The 15891-nt window shown below is 35.8% G+C and overlaps 1 long non-coding RNA gene across 12 annotated transcripts in view; it reads left to right on the plus strand.

Moving 5' to 3' along the window:
• The first annotated feature begins 930 nt into the window (after positions 1-930).
• LOC146768687 (uncharacterized) overlaps positions 931-15891 on the plus strand; it is an 81040-nt gene continuing 66079 nt past the window's right edge. For 5 of the 12 annotated variants that reach the window (XR_014954396.1, XR_014954401.1, XR_014954397.1 and 2 more), the window contains exon 1: positions 931-4174. This is a non-coding gene — a long non-coding RNA (uncharacterized LOC146768687). The remainder of the gene's footprint in view (positions 4175-15891) is intronic. The other 7 variants (XR_014954406.1, XR_014954400.1, XR_014954407.1 and 4 more) reach the window with 5 other exon arrangements.

The raw sequence follows: 15891 nt of genomic DNA on the forward strand, positions 1-15891 counted from the left end.
AACTGGCTGGCAATGTTATTGTTTCCATAGTAAATTTCTAAGGGATTTGTATAGGACAGAAATTAGTAGTATAAACACATTATTTTCTAAATGTTATCCTAGCAAAAGACCGGGTCTATACATACAATGCCTGTAAAATGGAGGAAAACTCAGGTGTTCAAAACATTCTGTGTCCACCAAATTTATAATCAACTTAGAATTTAAGTGGTAGGTTTCAGTTACAACATTCTAATACATTAAACTATTTAAATACTGGAATCGGAAAAGAAACCTTTCTTTCTGTGCTTTTATTTGTTGCTATCTCTGTGTTTAAAGTACAGAATTCATTAATCACATATGATGATACTGTTCTGTCTCCTTTCTCTTTGCCAGTTGCTCCAGTTATCTCAGAAAAGAATGAAATGACACTTTATCAAATAACAGCTATTACATAATGGCTAGTAAATGAAGCAGTATTGCTAAAGTCAATCGCTGCTATAAATTAAATTTGGCTGTCTTAGATACCAAAGGCAAAAAATTCAGAGCACTTCAGAACCTGTATTTTTTTAAATCATGCAACAGAATCTTAGAAATTTCATGAAATTTTGGACCATTTTTTAAGATTTGCCTGTTTAGTTTCCCACATTGCAAAAACTTTTTTGTTTTTCCACAGTATCACAAATAATGATTCATTAAAGAATTTCTTTGTATGTTTATTCTTTTCATTTTAACTTGTCTAAATTTACTCAAAAGTTTTGCATAGAATAACCTAATTTCACCTAAGTATGAGAATCTAGTAATGAAAATTTCTCCCAGTATTCACTCACCTCACAGTCTACAAAATTAGATAGGTGAGATCTCAGCAAAATTCATATTTCTGTTAGTGAATTCATTAGAAAGGGATGAAAAGCTACTAGTTTTAGCAATAATGCTAACCATCATAGTACTGTACACTAAAGTATCAATTTTTAGTTCCAGAATGCTTTGCAAATTGGAAGTGATAGATCCTCACATGGCTCTTGGGAAGAGAAAAACATGTTGCTAGCCTTTTCAGAGGAGAATCCTATTGATTCCTAACATATTAACAATATGTTAAACATATTGTTACAGGACACAAAACAAGCCTTTAAGAGAGCTGCAATTTGGTGTCAGGAAATCCTAACCCTGTTCTAACTGCAGTGGACCACATTGTCTCTCTTGCCTTGCCCGAAGCACACAAAGTATAGAGCACTCAACTTGTTGGATGTAAAGATAGTAAAGACAGCTCCAAGGCAAACTCACATTGATGAATGAACATTCAGAAGCAGTTGTGAAAGATGAAATAAGCTTGACTTTTTACTTCAAATCCTTATCACGAATGTTGGATGTGATGTCTCACACACAGGTATGAAACTTTCTTCCCTAAAGTTCTGTTTGAATTTATTGTTGTTAAGCTGGTATTCAATTTCCCATCTCTTGACATTATGATCAGAATGCCTTTGGCTATCAGGCAAAAAAATAAAAGAAATATGACAGACTAAAACACTACAGCACCCACTAGAAGACCGCCATTTATAGAAAAGTCCAACAGTCTCCTTCTGTTCACTTCTACAAAGAAACTGTAAGACTAATCAAATTTTCTTTGCAACTTCAATAATTTAAAAAGTCATCACTGTAGGTGCCTAGTAAAGTCAATAGAGTTCTAAGAAGCTCCAGAGGTAACTCAGCCAATCCCAATATATGAAGTGACATGAATTTACAGAGAAAGTGAAGAAAAACCACAGTAGACTATTTGATCATATACTTTGTATCAGAGATACTGTTTTCAAAACATGATCCATCATTCCTTAAATTGGCTGGCTGCCATATGACCACCAAGGCAATCTCTAACTCCCTCTCCTCTGCCAGATGTGGAGAAAATATTAGAATCATAGAATTGTTTGTGTTGGAAGGGGCCTTAAAAATCATGTCACACACTATAGACAGGGGTGTAGCCTTCCACTAAATCAGGTTGCTCAAAGCCCCATCCAACCTGGCCTTCCAGGGATGTGCCATTCACAGCTTCTCTGGGAAAACTCTTCTAGTGCCTTACAAATAAAGAATTTCTTTCTAATATCTAATATAAATCTACTCTCTTTCAGCCATTAGACCTTGTCTTACCAGTACAGTCCTTGTCAAAAGTCCCTCTAGATCTCTTATAGGCTTCTTTAGATACTGCAAGACTTCTATAATATCTCCTTGAAGCCTTCTCTTCTCCAGGTTCACCCTGTCCTCATAAGCAAGGTCCATAGGAAAAATAAGATGAAAAGCTTGAGGGCTGAGATAATGAACAGATGATCATTTATCAAATACCATCATGGGAAAAGCAGTCTTGGTTTGTGGAAGATTAATATAACCTATTGCAATTAGAAATACAGTGGGATAGTAAGAAAACAATGACAATGCAAACAATAGCATCTCTTCACTCCTAACCTTTGTCCTCAAGCTTATCTTTTATCTCCAGTTTCCTGACTCTTCTGTTTTCCTCTCTCCTTGAGAGACAAAGGTGGTGGGATAGGGGCTGTGATCATGTAACACTTCATCTCTGTTGCTCCTTCTTCAAATTCCTCTACTGTTTGCATGTGGAGTCATTCCACAGGCTGTAGGTCTTAATTATCTGCTCCAGCATATGTATTCTCCATGGGTACAATCCTTCAGCAACAGACTACTAGATCATGGTTCTCCTATAGGGCCGCAGCTCCTGACAGAAAACCTGCCCCAATATAGGCTGCTTTCCTTTCTGCCAGGAGCTCACTCTTGGGGCTATCCTTAGGCTGCATCATTCTTCAGGTCATCTTCACCTGTTCTGGTGTGGGATCTTTCACAAGATGGACACCTGAATCACTTCAGTCCTCTACTGCCTGCAAAGGGACAATCTGCATCATTATGGTCGGGCTGCAGGGGAGCCTCTGCTGTGGTGCCTGAGGAACTTTCTTCCTCTTCCTTATTTTACTCTTAAATATGTTATCATAAAAGTGCCACCAGTTTAGCTTTGGTCAGCAGTAATCATGTCTGTTGGACATGATGCCAGCTCCTCATCCTTTCTCATAGAGAACACCTTACAGCTCCCCCTGCTACCAAAACCTTGGCTCAAATCCAACGCATCCATAAACATTTGAAAACATTCTTTAATCTTTACTTTAGAACAAATTGTATTGTTCTACTTCTGACATAGCTTAGCATCAATTATATCCATTAAATGTGTAATGTAAGGTAATAAAAATGGAGTTAGACCTGTTATGTTGTGGTGTCTGTTTTAAAAATATTTCATAATGGATTTTTTTCAAATCACAATTGATATAGCATAACACAGTAGAACATATGAGGTAGATGCTTTGATGTGCTGCTATTCTGCAGCCCTATAAAAAATCCATTTCAACAAAGATGCATAAACTCTACTCACAGAAGTCTCAGGGATATGCTTTAATGGGCATAGCATTCATTGGACATGGTTTCTTCAGAGAAAATTGCACTAGCCTATTAAATTTCTTCTTGTAGTGAAATGTTTTCCTCAACGATTTTCCCAGAGTTCTTACATTTTAATAGCACAAGTATTATTAATTAATTTTATTTTCTGTTTTATTATTTAGTTATTCAGTGTTGTAAAGTGGTTCCATTTTGTTGTTAACCTATTTATGCCTGAGTGTTTCTTGTAATTGGTTCATGAAATCTAGACTTTCCTCTGACAGGAAAGAAGGATAATGCAAAGAAAAGCTTGCATTAATAATAATAAAAAATAATAAATTCTATTTAAATTAAAACATTCTTTCTCTAAGTACACTTTTGCATAACTACCACAGGCAAATCTCACTGTGTCCTCTGCAGTTGGATAAGGCCACTATTGTAGGCTTGCTATATGCCAGAGAATCTACAAAAAATTTTCTGTTCCATTGTCAGTGAAGATAATGCCCCAGCAAATGGACATGCATGGGTGGAGGAATGCCACTATGTTAATCAGTTGTTAGCAACAACTTGCAAGGGTAGTAGCAGCTTACAAACAGCACCTCCTTGGCAACATTCTCGCCGTCCTGTGCCTTACTGGGGACGTCAACACCTGCTTCAGAGCTGCATAGCACCGAAGAACTGACACTTTAATACTAACAAACATCTTTTGTACTGACAATAGGTCCAATTATAAGGAAGCCTGGGGAGAAGTGATGGAGATTGATTTTCAAAGGTAAGAGCACAACCTTGTCTTTTTCTTATATTTCATATTTTCAACTCTATGCCACTCTTATGGACTTACCTTGTGTGGGTTCCTTACAGAGGATATCACTGCTTTTTTCAATTATTTATACAAGAAAAATGTCAAAAAGTAACATCACAATTGCAATGATTTAATAATTGATGATTATGATAATAACAATAATAATATTAAAAATAATTTGTAATAAGCAGGTTCTATTTCCCCTCTGATTTCTCTGACTTAGAAGGGATTTTATAAAAATATCATAAATGTCTAATTGGTTTTTTTTAAGCATCTCCTAAACAGAAAAGAATAATCTGAGATTAAGTATATTTAAGACACTAATTCTATTCCTATAGAGTTATGGTAGGGTGATGTTTAAGTTCCTCGACAAGGCACCCTAGGCCTTGTGCACACCCCACTAGTCCTACAGAAGACTATTTGAGTATCAATGTTCTCATCTTCTATTATTCTTCAGTCAAATGCTAAAATATATTCACCATAGAAAATAAATCTATATTTTAAAAAAAGAAAACAAAACCAAACTGAATAGTAATGTATCTTTCCAAGTTTCAGATCTTAATAATAAATGAATAATATAGGGAAAGTTTGTTAGAAACATGTAAACCTGGTAATCATACATTATGTTCAGACCACTGAAATGCAATTTCACCTATAAGAACTGTGGTCATATAACAAACAAACAAATGTTTTTCTTTGGATGTGCCAATGCTCTTTTACAGTTGGGTTTAGTCTGTTTAATGTAAATGGGAAGTGGCTTCTATCAAGTGAAATAATAAAACCATAGAATTCCACTATTAGTGATGGTAAAGCAGAAAGAATCTCATGTTCTCCTATTTTACTTACTAAATTCCCATGAAATTCAGGTGGCAGTGCCCCAATTATTGTTTTATGAAAAGTGTAGTCTATGTATTTTCCTTTTGCTACCAAAATATTTCCCTTGTTGATTCTTTGCAGCAATAATAATAAGATATGTAGCAACAAATTAAATAGAAGCTCACATAAACAAAAATAGTTGACATATACTAGGCCATCTATGGAGGCAACCAGAATTAACCAGCTCATCTTTTTTATAAAGTAGTAATTTAAAATATTCATAATGTTATGTTGTTGATAGTGATGATATGTTTTTAGACATAGCTAGTTCCAGTTTACATTGACATACTGTCATCAATTATGCTTCACCATCTGTGAACATAATTAAGTTTACCCTTAAATTTGATTTTAGAACATATCATTCACAAGTGACTCTTGTTTACTAAACACACTTGGAATAAGCAAAAACTGAATAGCATGAATTTTGAATAAACTAGAAACAATTTTGCATGCAGGCCTCAAAGGGCTATAAATGTATCATTTACCCATTCTCAATGTATAACACACCTGAGCCCTTTCCACGATTCAGGAACTTAAGCTTTGTGTGCCATTATTTAAATCTCATTTATACTGTTGTCATTGCCTATGACTCGGAATGAAAAAGAGGTCTTAAAATAGATGTAAATGCCGTTGACACTGCTTGAATGGTCAGTTAAGAAGAATCAGAAATTATATATGCTTTTTTCCAAGAGGTAGTCATTGATACCTCATAAAATATTTTGTTAATTTTCCAAAATACTGAAGTACTGAACTCCATGGGAAGTATACAACAGCAACTTTAATGAAGTGCTGTAGATCTAACAGATAATCTCAGTAGTTTACATCATATATCTTCTGTACCCTTGTTGGATAAGCATACTATTTATAGCCAATGTAGAATTGCTTCCTGTTTGAACAATTCTGAATTTTTCATCCATTTTCCTTATACATTCTAAAACCATTCCTAAAAATTAACTGTTTTCCTGGATGTGCCTTCCTGTTAACTAATTTACTAAAATATGTGGGGAAAGCATACACTTTAGGTATTCAAAATCAAAGTGAATTAATTTAAAAATTCAAGTGAAGAGTGGTGCTTTTTTTTTTTTTTTTTGCTTTAATATTTTCCAAGCACTGATCTTGTTAATATATTAAGATGAAAACTGGCACCATGAAGAAGATGTTTACATCTCCTAAGTGGAGGCCTTTCTGAGTGAATGAGAAAACAAGACAAAAATCTAATTCTGTACTTCCATACCAGTTGTCAACCTTGCCTCTTTTACAAGGTCAAAATAGGAGAGTTACTACCAAATCCTTCAAAATTACCATGTCTTAACACTTCTAAATTTTCATAGTATTTATCCACAAAATACCTCTGAGAGACAGCAATGCATTCTCATCCCAGTTTGCAAACAAGGAACTAAGACAGAGGAACTGCAGTGCAGAATTCAGAATGCACTTATAAATTAAAAATACAGAAGTCTGAAGGAAATTAGTCTTCAGGAAAGTAAAGGACACTCCACTTGATAGGTGAACATTGACATTGTCTTTGCTTGTGCACAGGGCAAACAGGCCAAAGGGAAATCACTCACCCCTGTCAAGCAACATTGCTGCACAGGCTCTGATGAACACCAGCTTTTCATGTGGACTATTTGGGCTGTTGAGTGTTGCTCTGTTCTCAGGCAGGACTAGGGTTTAGCGCTTCCTCAAATCTATGTAAGATGTCAAGATCAGTATATGGAGTTAAAAATGTACTATTTTAAGTGGGATTTCATCAGCTGCCTGCAGAATGGGAAGAGGCTGTAAATGAAGCACTGTGCTTTTTCTGATAGATCTCAAGTTCTATTAGTCAGGGAGATATCATATCCTAAACCTATCTTAATATTTTTTTCTAAATTCCTGACACCTTTTTCATAATGAGATGTGAGATGATCGGTAGGTTGTAAATTAAAATTAGATGTTGTGGGAATCTGTCTCTGAATATGGTGTCCTGCTGCTTAGCCTCACTTGGACTTGGTGCTAACTAACATTAACAGGACATCTTCACAGCTTGTAGCACAACTCAATCCCATTAGAATGTGCTGTGCACAGTCAGTCCTGTGGGGGATGTTGGGATTCCTCATAAGCAATTCCCCCGCTGTGACTAGACGCACACATTCCTGTGCCTGCCAGCAATATTAACTGGAAGTGAGAGAAAATGTTTGGAAGTGTTTGGAAGCATAAACTTCAGACACTAAGCCTCCTATGACATGCTGTCAGTGGGTTTGAAAGGCTCAACTGGTTCCAACCATAGCCAAGTTCCCAGGACTGCTCAAAGATTGTAATGAAGCAGAACTGGATTTTCTTTAAGGTTCTGATGCCCATCCCTCTGTACAGTATCTCATAAGCCTTAAGTAACCTAGCCCAGTGATAGGAGACCCCTGTGAGTTTGGAGAAATCTTTAAAAGGGCCTGTTGTCCAGGCATATCTATCTGCAAAAGCCTGGTATGGTCAGAAGCATTAGGGATAAGCATCTGCATATGATTTTGGAAGAAAAGAAAAAAAGGTGAAAAAGGTACATTTAAAGAAAGTGTTTCTTCTGCAGCATAAAAAGTAGATCTAGCAGAAGTCAGTAGTGTTTAAGGTTCCTGAGAGACACAACAATGGAATCCTGCCAAGTCTCATAATGAGAGAGATGCTATACACATCTGAGGCTAGATGCTTCCAGAAACCTTCCAAATTTTAACCTTTTTGCACAAAGCAAACATAAGGCCAGCTTAGTGTGTGTGGCTCATCCTCATAAGAGAGGTTTTTGGTGGGTAAACTTCTGTCCAAGAGTCAGAAAGAAATGGGAGAGAGGTTAGCAGAGACTTCAGGAGAAGAGGATGTGGCAGGGGAAAATAGCATCATTTTCACCCTAGAGAGAACACAAAAAAATGCCTATTACCAGTAGTATCAGTAGATAGGACTGTACTTTATGATTGATGTATCAGAAATGGAATGGAAGAAGACCTGAATTAAATACGATTTCATACCTTTCTTTTACTGCTCATATGGGTTTTTAAAAATACTTTTTATAATACTAGTAGTTTACTATAGGGAGGAATTTCTGTTAAAAATTTTAATATTGCTAAATGATTTTATCCTTTCTCTTCTGAGGTTTATGATTTTTCATTTGAGTACCTTGTGCCTTATCTAACTGTTTTGATCTCTAACAGTGGTTTTCTACCTTTAAAGATCTGACTCCCTCCATAACAGGATACTAAGCACATAAACATTAGTCAATCAAAGAATGTTGATGATGGCAACTTCTGAAAAATCAAGAAGTTTTACACGAGCTTTAAAATTAATATGTCTAAACCAGCTACCTTTGAATACTAAAGCCACAATTTTTTTGTCTACGTTCAATTTCTGAAAACATCTGGTAAACAAAAGGTAAACAATGGAACATATAGCTGGCAAAGGGAAAGTAAGGTCAAACAATTATTAGTGCATTCTGGTCTTTTAATTCCTAAAACTCTCCTACAGTGGGAAAATAGGAAAGGAAAATACCTTTATAGAGATTAAGAGGTCTGTAAACGTCCACTGAGGATTAGCAATTAATGTGTGTTAAGAATCGATTCCAAATGCTCATAGACTTACTCCCCTTAAGTTGCAGCATGCCAAATTCTTTCAATTGATGTAGGCTTTGTCAGGGATACTATCTTCTGCTTTTTGTACTGGTTGGCATTCTCTGTTTTCCAGGGTGAATCAGAAAACGTGTATGAGACACAGATTTAGATAAGTGTGAAAGAGACAAAAAATACAGGTCATAGAGAAAGATCTGTTCAGAGGGTAGTGCCTTGTGTTTGAAATTATAAATTAAAGCAAAGCTAAACAGAATTATTCTGCAAAAAGTACCTTTTGGAAAGTAAAAGATGCTCTTTAGAGCAGGGAGTGACAAGGATGAAATTTGAGACTAATGGCTTAACTTCTCAACTCATCTTTTTGTCAAGCCTCTTTCATCATACCACCTTATAAATCAAGTCCAAATGAATCCCTCCCAAGTGAGTATCTTCTCAGAAAAATGACAAGCTAGGATTCAGAGACAAATTCCTAAAAGATCTCAAGCTTCATAGGGTTTAATGCACTCATCATACACTGAGGAAGACTTTAACTTGAACCTTCCAATGGTGAACATATCATAGTAAAATTTTGATTTTATTTTTTGATTATTTGATATAACTTCTAGTCTTAAAGATATTACTTGCTCAGTTTATACTGGAAAAATGCTGTTTCAGAGAAAACGTAATGTGAGATACAAAATCAAGCTCTTTGCTTTTTTGGTCTCATTCACCTTCAAAAGAAATAAAGACTGTATGTTCAAAAAAAATCCAGATTTTCTAGTTGATTTATGGTCATTATAGAATCCATCTCATGCCTTTTGACTTTCAAAGGCATGCATATAAAACTGTGTAGTAGAAAGTAGGGCATTCAATATAGTAATAGGCAGTTTTGATTCAAAATATAATAAGAAAAATTCAGAAAAGATTTGTAATTTTTTTTGACACAACATCATAAACATGAGTTTGTATGTGTGACAATGAAATCTTGAAAGATAGTTGTTTTTTTTTAAAGATGACTGTACTAAATCATATTATGATACTGCTTTTGTTCCTGGAAAAATTTTGTTGCCTTTGCTTTAGAAGTCTCTGAATTTATTAAGCATCAAAGTACTTTTACAGGAAAATCATTCATTTCATCAAAGAAATCAAAAACTCAGTGATGTCTATGTCATCGGAACATGAGATAGGAGTCAGAGTGCAATTAGAAATATTAATTTAGTTGACTAACAGAGCCAGAAAGTAGCAAAATATTATTTTCTAACTCTTTTTAAATTTTATTTTTGACATAAATTTCCACAGAAGTAACATACTAACTCCATTAGGCAAGGAATACAGATAATGGAGCTTTGATCATCACTGAAAAATGCCGAGTACCAATTACTAGAAAGAAAATATTTTCCAGTCTCTGATTAGGGAACTGCAGTGAATTAAACACCTGCCACACTTCACACTAATAAAGAAAGATTGATTTCTTTGGGATAGCTATTTGGCCATAATCATAGCAGGTCAGATGTTGCATACCAGATGTATTCAAAGGCTCTTGGCTATGGTATGTAAATCTTTGGATTTGGTTTTGACTCTGAATGCAGTAGTTGTTTCTTTCTCTCTTCTTGCTTTTCTCTAGACTCTTCCCAACTTTTGACACATTCTGACACTATACTAGGCATCATATTTCCTGCTTCATAACTGTTTTACTTCAACTTCTTTATAACATATTGCATTTAGATAACATCAAAATAGCTGTTGAACTTTCAAGGCTGCTAATATTGGCACGGGCATTCTCAGAAGAAAATAGAAGCAACTCTGAGAAGAACTGTACATAACATTTATAAACTCGTGATAGTTTATGATAATGGAAAGAACTCAGAAATTCTACCTTTATGAAAGAAATACCAAAAGGATACATTGGCATTCGTAAGGAGAAAGGAGTTGTAAATATTATATTGTATGGCCACACAGATTTATCTATGCTGTTGCTACTATGATAAATATGAAGATTTATTGTCAGCAAAGGATGACCAAGACATAGAGTACTTAAAATGTGTGTACGGAAGGCAATGGAGACTAATGGAAGCTGGCTAATGCCTATGCAGGGCTACTCTTGAATACCTTTGAATAGTCACAGTGTCTGGGAAAAGTACACAAAGGCTAGAAGAGAAAAAATATCACTCCTATATTCAAGAAGGATAGAAGGAAGATTTGGGGAGCTACAGTCCAGTCAGCATAACCTTAGTCACTCTGAAGGTGGTGGAGAGAAGCCTCCTGGAAAGATTTTCTGGACACATGAAGGCCAAGGAGCAAGCTAGGAATAATTAGAATGGATTTTCAAGGGTGAAATAATACTGGACGAACTTGATAGATTTCTACAATGATGGGAATAGCTGATGGATGGTGGATGAGAGCAGAGCAACAGATATTGTCTACCCTGATTTCAGAAAGCTTCTGACACTGTCTCACATAACATCATCACAGAAAAACTGACAAAATAATCTTTAGGTAAGTGGACAATGAAATGTATTAAAGATGAGCTGAATGACTGGTCCTAGAGGACTGTGACTGATGGCACCAACTCCTGCTGGAGGCAGTTTCTAGCAGTCTAGGTCAGATGTCTATCTGTTCATGCTCTAATATTCTTCAACATCTTTGTTAATGAATCAGATAAAGATGATGTCTTAGCAAGTCTTCAGACAATACAAAACTAGGTGGAGATGTTTATACAAGATATAGTTATGCCACTATTCAGAGGAAGCTGATTAGGCTGGGTGGGTGTCAGCAAGGGTAAATACCAAATCCTGCACCTGGGGAGGAAAAAGTTGATACATCAGTTTATGCAGAAGTGAAACCATCTGAAAAGCAGCTTTACCAAAAAGGATCTTCGGATTCTACTGGACAACAGGCAGCAATGTACCCTCAGATCAAAGGAGTCCATGAACCTCCTCAGTTGCACTAGGAGTGTTGCCAGCAATTTGACTGAGGTGATCCTTCCCCTCTGTTCAGTGCTAATAAGACTGTACCTGCAGGATTGTGTTCAGTTCTCAGCTCCCACTACAAGACAGATATAGATTTAACAGATCAAGCAATGCTCGGAAAAAAATTGATTTAGTGATCGGAGCACCTTTCACAAAAGGAAAGGCTGAGGGAGACAGGATTTTTCAGCCTGGAGAAGGTTCAGGGACATCTCATCAATGTTATATGTATATCTGAAGGAAGAGAATGAAGAAAATGAGCCCAACATTTCTCAGTAGTGCTTATTGACAGGATATAGACAATGAACGCCAATCAAAATGCACAAAATTCCATCTGAACATAAAAGTCTTTTATTTTTTCTTCTGTGATGGTGGTCAAACATTCTAAACAGGGTACAAAATCTCCATCCTTGGAGAAAGTAAAAAACTTAAGTGGACGTGGTCCTAAATAACCTGCTCTAGCAGGACTCTGCTTTGAACAGGGAGAGATTAATTTAATAGGTCACTTCAAACCTAAACAATATTGTAATTACTATATTTTTCTCTAATATGCAGATTCATTTATTTAAATAATTGTTTGCTTGTTTGGTTGTTTATTTAATTCTGTGAAATATAAAAAAAGCCAGTCAGAAAAAAAAAAGAAAAAAAGTTGGAGATCTACAAAGGAAGGCAGAAAAAAGAAATTAAATTTAATAGTCAAGAAGTGGCAGTAGGCATAATGATAATTTTAATACTGGAATTACAAGATTTTAAAGTGAATAAAAAATGATGGGTTTAATGCTCACTGTTTTTACTGATTTTCACTGAGGGAGTTAAAGAGAAGGTGGTAGCATTCAGAGCTCGGCTGCTGTGAAGGAATGCAGCACATGGTGTCAGGTGAACAGAGCAGCAAAAGTCTCACAATGTTTATTGCAGAGTTGTGAAATCTGTCAGTTTTGTCCATCAGAGAAACTAGAGCTTTTATACTCTGCCCTCTAAAGCTGGATAATCTGGCATAATAAAAAGTCCATAAGACCCAACCACTAAGTACTTATGGATTTGAAGAAAGAACCAGATAAAAGGAAATCAGAGGCATTAGCCAACTGTTTTTTTTTCGGTTCCACTACAAATTGTTTATTTCTGCAACTGGTCCTATAAGCTGCAAACAAGGACTGACTGACTTAGAATATGAGGGGAGAGCAGTGGATATTGTCTACCTGAACTTCAGTGAAGCCTTTGATACTGACTTCCACAAGATTTCCATGGACAAGCTGACTGCTTATGTGCTGACTGAGAAGACCGTGAAGTGGGGTAGAAAACAACTGAGTGGCCAGGTCTAGAGGGTGGCAATCAGTGATAGGGAGTCTAATTGGAGGCAAGTGAGAAGTGGTTTGCCCTAGGGATATCAGTACTGGATCTGGTTCTGTGTTATATCTTTATTGATGTTGATGATGAAGCAGAGTAAACCTCACCAGGTTTGCTGATTAAACAAAACTGGGAGGAGTGGTTTTAACCCACCCTATACATCTTGGTATACACCAGGGTAAACATGAGTCAGCAGTATGCATTGCTGAAACAAATTTCAGGTAAAAGGAGTATGGCAAATATTAAATTATGGTTTCTCGCTTTTTACTTCTTGCAATCAGTGATGTAGGAACTTCATGAGACCAAAATTTCATTTGGATGTTAGTGTGTAATCTATAGACTGATCTCTCAGCTATCTTTTTATCTCCCTACTGAACTCCAAAATATTTTCTATTTCTTTGGAAAGTAAATGTAATTAAATTGCAGGGTTTTGCAGAAAGTGTTTCTAAGCATTCTGTCTAAAAACTCTTTACAGTATTCCTAGTTCTACAGTTATCTGAAATTCAGAATGGTTATTTCAAATTCATCTTCTCAGTGCCATTCTTGATTAGATTATCTCTACTCTTTTCATTTACCTTCTTCAGAAGGTGAGCAATTGTAATATCGGTTTTTTTTGCAAATGGAATCTGTCCCACACTCCAGATGTTCTTTACTGCATTTTGTACAAGTTTTAGTTCTAGATGAATTAAAAGTGAGCTGACAGAAAGAGCATGAAATATCTAAGGTGCAGATCCATAACTAAATATATTTTCCTCTTAACTTTTTCTCTTTCTTATAACTTTAGAATATTTCACTGAATTTTACATGATAATTTTAATCACCTTTATGTTGTGTGGCCTTCTATGTGATTAAACATAATATGCTTACAAAACTTAGCTACCCTGACAGAAGATTTGGGCTAACTTTTGATATACATCAATCAAGCACTACCATTAACCTGGGCAGTCAGTTGCACAAAAGCTCACCAGTCACCAACTGGGCCAGCCCTGATGGTCTGACAGACAACCTGCCACATAATAAACACCAGCTAAATGAAGCAACACTCAGTCCACTCATCATTCACTTCACTGGTACATTCAGCTATTGGCAACTTAAAATAGCTAGGCAAGTACATTTTTACAATGAGAATACATCATTATTTCAGTTAAAAATTGTAGTCTGAAGAGCAAATTCAGTGACACTTGGTCAGCAGTCACTAGGTGTATGATTTTAATACATAAAATTTCAGGTTGTACTAAGTTTGTGAAGAATTTAAATATGAAACGCTACAAATAAGAAAAGCTATTTAAATATTGTGTGTAGTTGCAGTGGAGTCTGTGTCCTTGTGCTCTTTCTCAGCTTTGTGCAGTTTCTTGCTGTTACTACATGAGCCCTTTTTTCCATTTTTATTTTCACTCCCATACACTCATCTTCTCTATTGGCTACCTTTTGCTAAGTAAAATCAATACCTGATGTCCAGTCAGAGGTTTTGTCATGTCCACCATGACACCAACTTTCCCACTTTTTGCATTTGGCTATCGCTTCAGACTTCTTTCTGGTTTTTTTCATCTTTCAGAATGTTTTACCAGGGTCTATTTACTATACTATAACAAAATAAATATAAGATATATTCTATACATGACTTGTTACAAGTTTTGTTCCTAATTTCTTGTCTGTCACCTAGTAAAACATCAGTTCTAGGATCCCAGCTTTCTGCACAATGTAAATAAAAGAATGCAGTAACAAGAAACAGAATAGGAGAAGGAAACAGAGACTGTGACTGACAAAAAGGTATATTACTATATTCTTGAGAGTTCATTGTGCATTACTGCCCTGAAAGATTAATAATAATTTTGAAGGCTTTTAAAGCATGCATTGGAATAGTTTTTGTAAATACCTATAAAGTCAATAAACAGTCCATCTTTAAAGCATTGAGGCTCATAAAAACCTTGGTGATCTGTTGCCGTGTGATTTGGTTTCTATGAAGTCTGTAAAAACTTTTTTTTTAAATTTCATTTTATGGCTAAATGCAGAAAAAATCTTAAATCAGCTCACAACTGGGACACAGAATTAAAATAAATTTTAGAAGGTTGGATAAAATATTAAAATGAAAAAGGAAAAGCAAACACAGATAACTCCCAAGATACTTTGGATACTATTCTAACTCTCAGGTTTTTAGAGGAATATTTATTCAGTAGTCAGAATTTGTGTACATTAAAAATCTAAAGCTGACAAACAAGTCCAATTACATGGCCACATGGAAATACACTGACAGTTTCTGGATAGAAGGAATAGATTTCTCCAGCTTATAGGGATATTTCCAGAAACCAGTGCGGGAGAAGCTTTTGATTCTCTGTTCTGCAACTTTACATGTTTGCTATGTGAGCTTTCTCTCACCTTATTGTTAATAAGATTACCAGTGGAAAGTAATCAGTTAAGTTAGACTTGGCTTTTGCTTTGTAAGGCAGTACAGGAAATTCATCAGGGTATCCACACACATACATTACACTATTTACACTGGCACTGTGATGAATTCCTACATCAGGACCATTGATTGTTTACCAACATGGATACCACAGGATCCTGGATAGGATCTCTCTAATCTCTCCTCAGGTACATGATTAAGTAGCAAATGACACCCACCAGCATCTGGTGAGCTGTCAGGTGCCAGAAGGTGTTTGTAGTGGTAATTTGGCCATCTGCAATCTGTGTTGTCAGTGTATTGTAAGTTATCACTGTCTCAGGCAATATTAACTTGTAATGTTCTTCTGACACTTCTCCAGTGGGTTGTGAAGCAGACATATGGTACAAAATACTTCCTAGCTAGCTCCTCCCACCTTTCCAATAGCAATGACTGCTGTTGCTTATCAGTGAAAGTACTGTGGATTGTGCTTAAGTACTGCGGATTCTCCTCATGTTACTTTAATATTAATACTGCTGATGTATTTTTACCCTGTTTTAG

Source organism: Lonchura striata, chromosome 1 (genome assembly GCF_050655825.1).
Source record: "Lonchura striata isolate lonStrDom1 chromosome 1, ASM5065582v1, whole genome shotgun sequence".
Classification (NCBI taxonomy): Eukaryota; Metazoa; Chordata; class Aves; order Passeriformes; family Estrildidae; genus Lonchura; species Lonchura striata.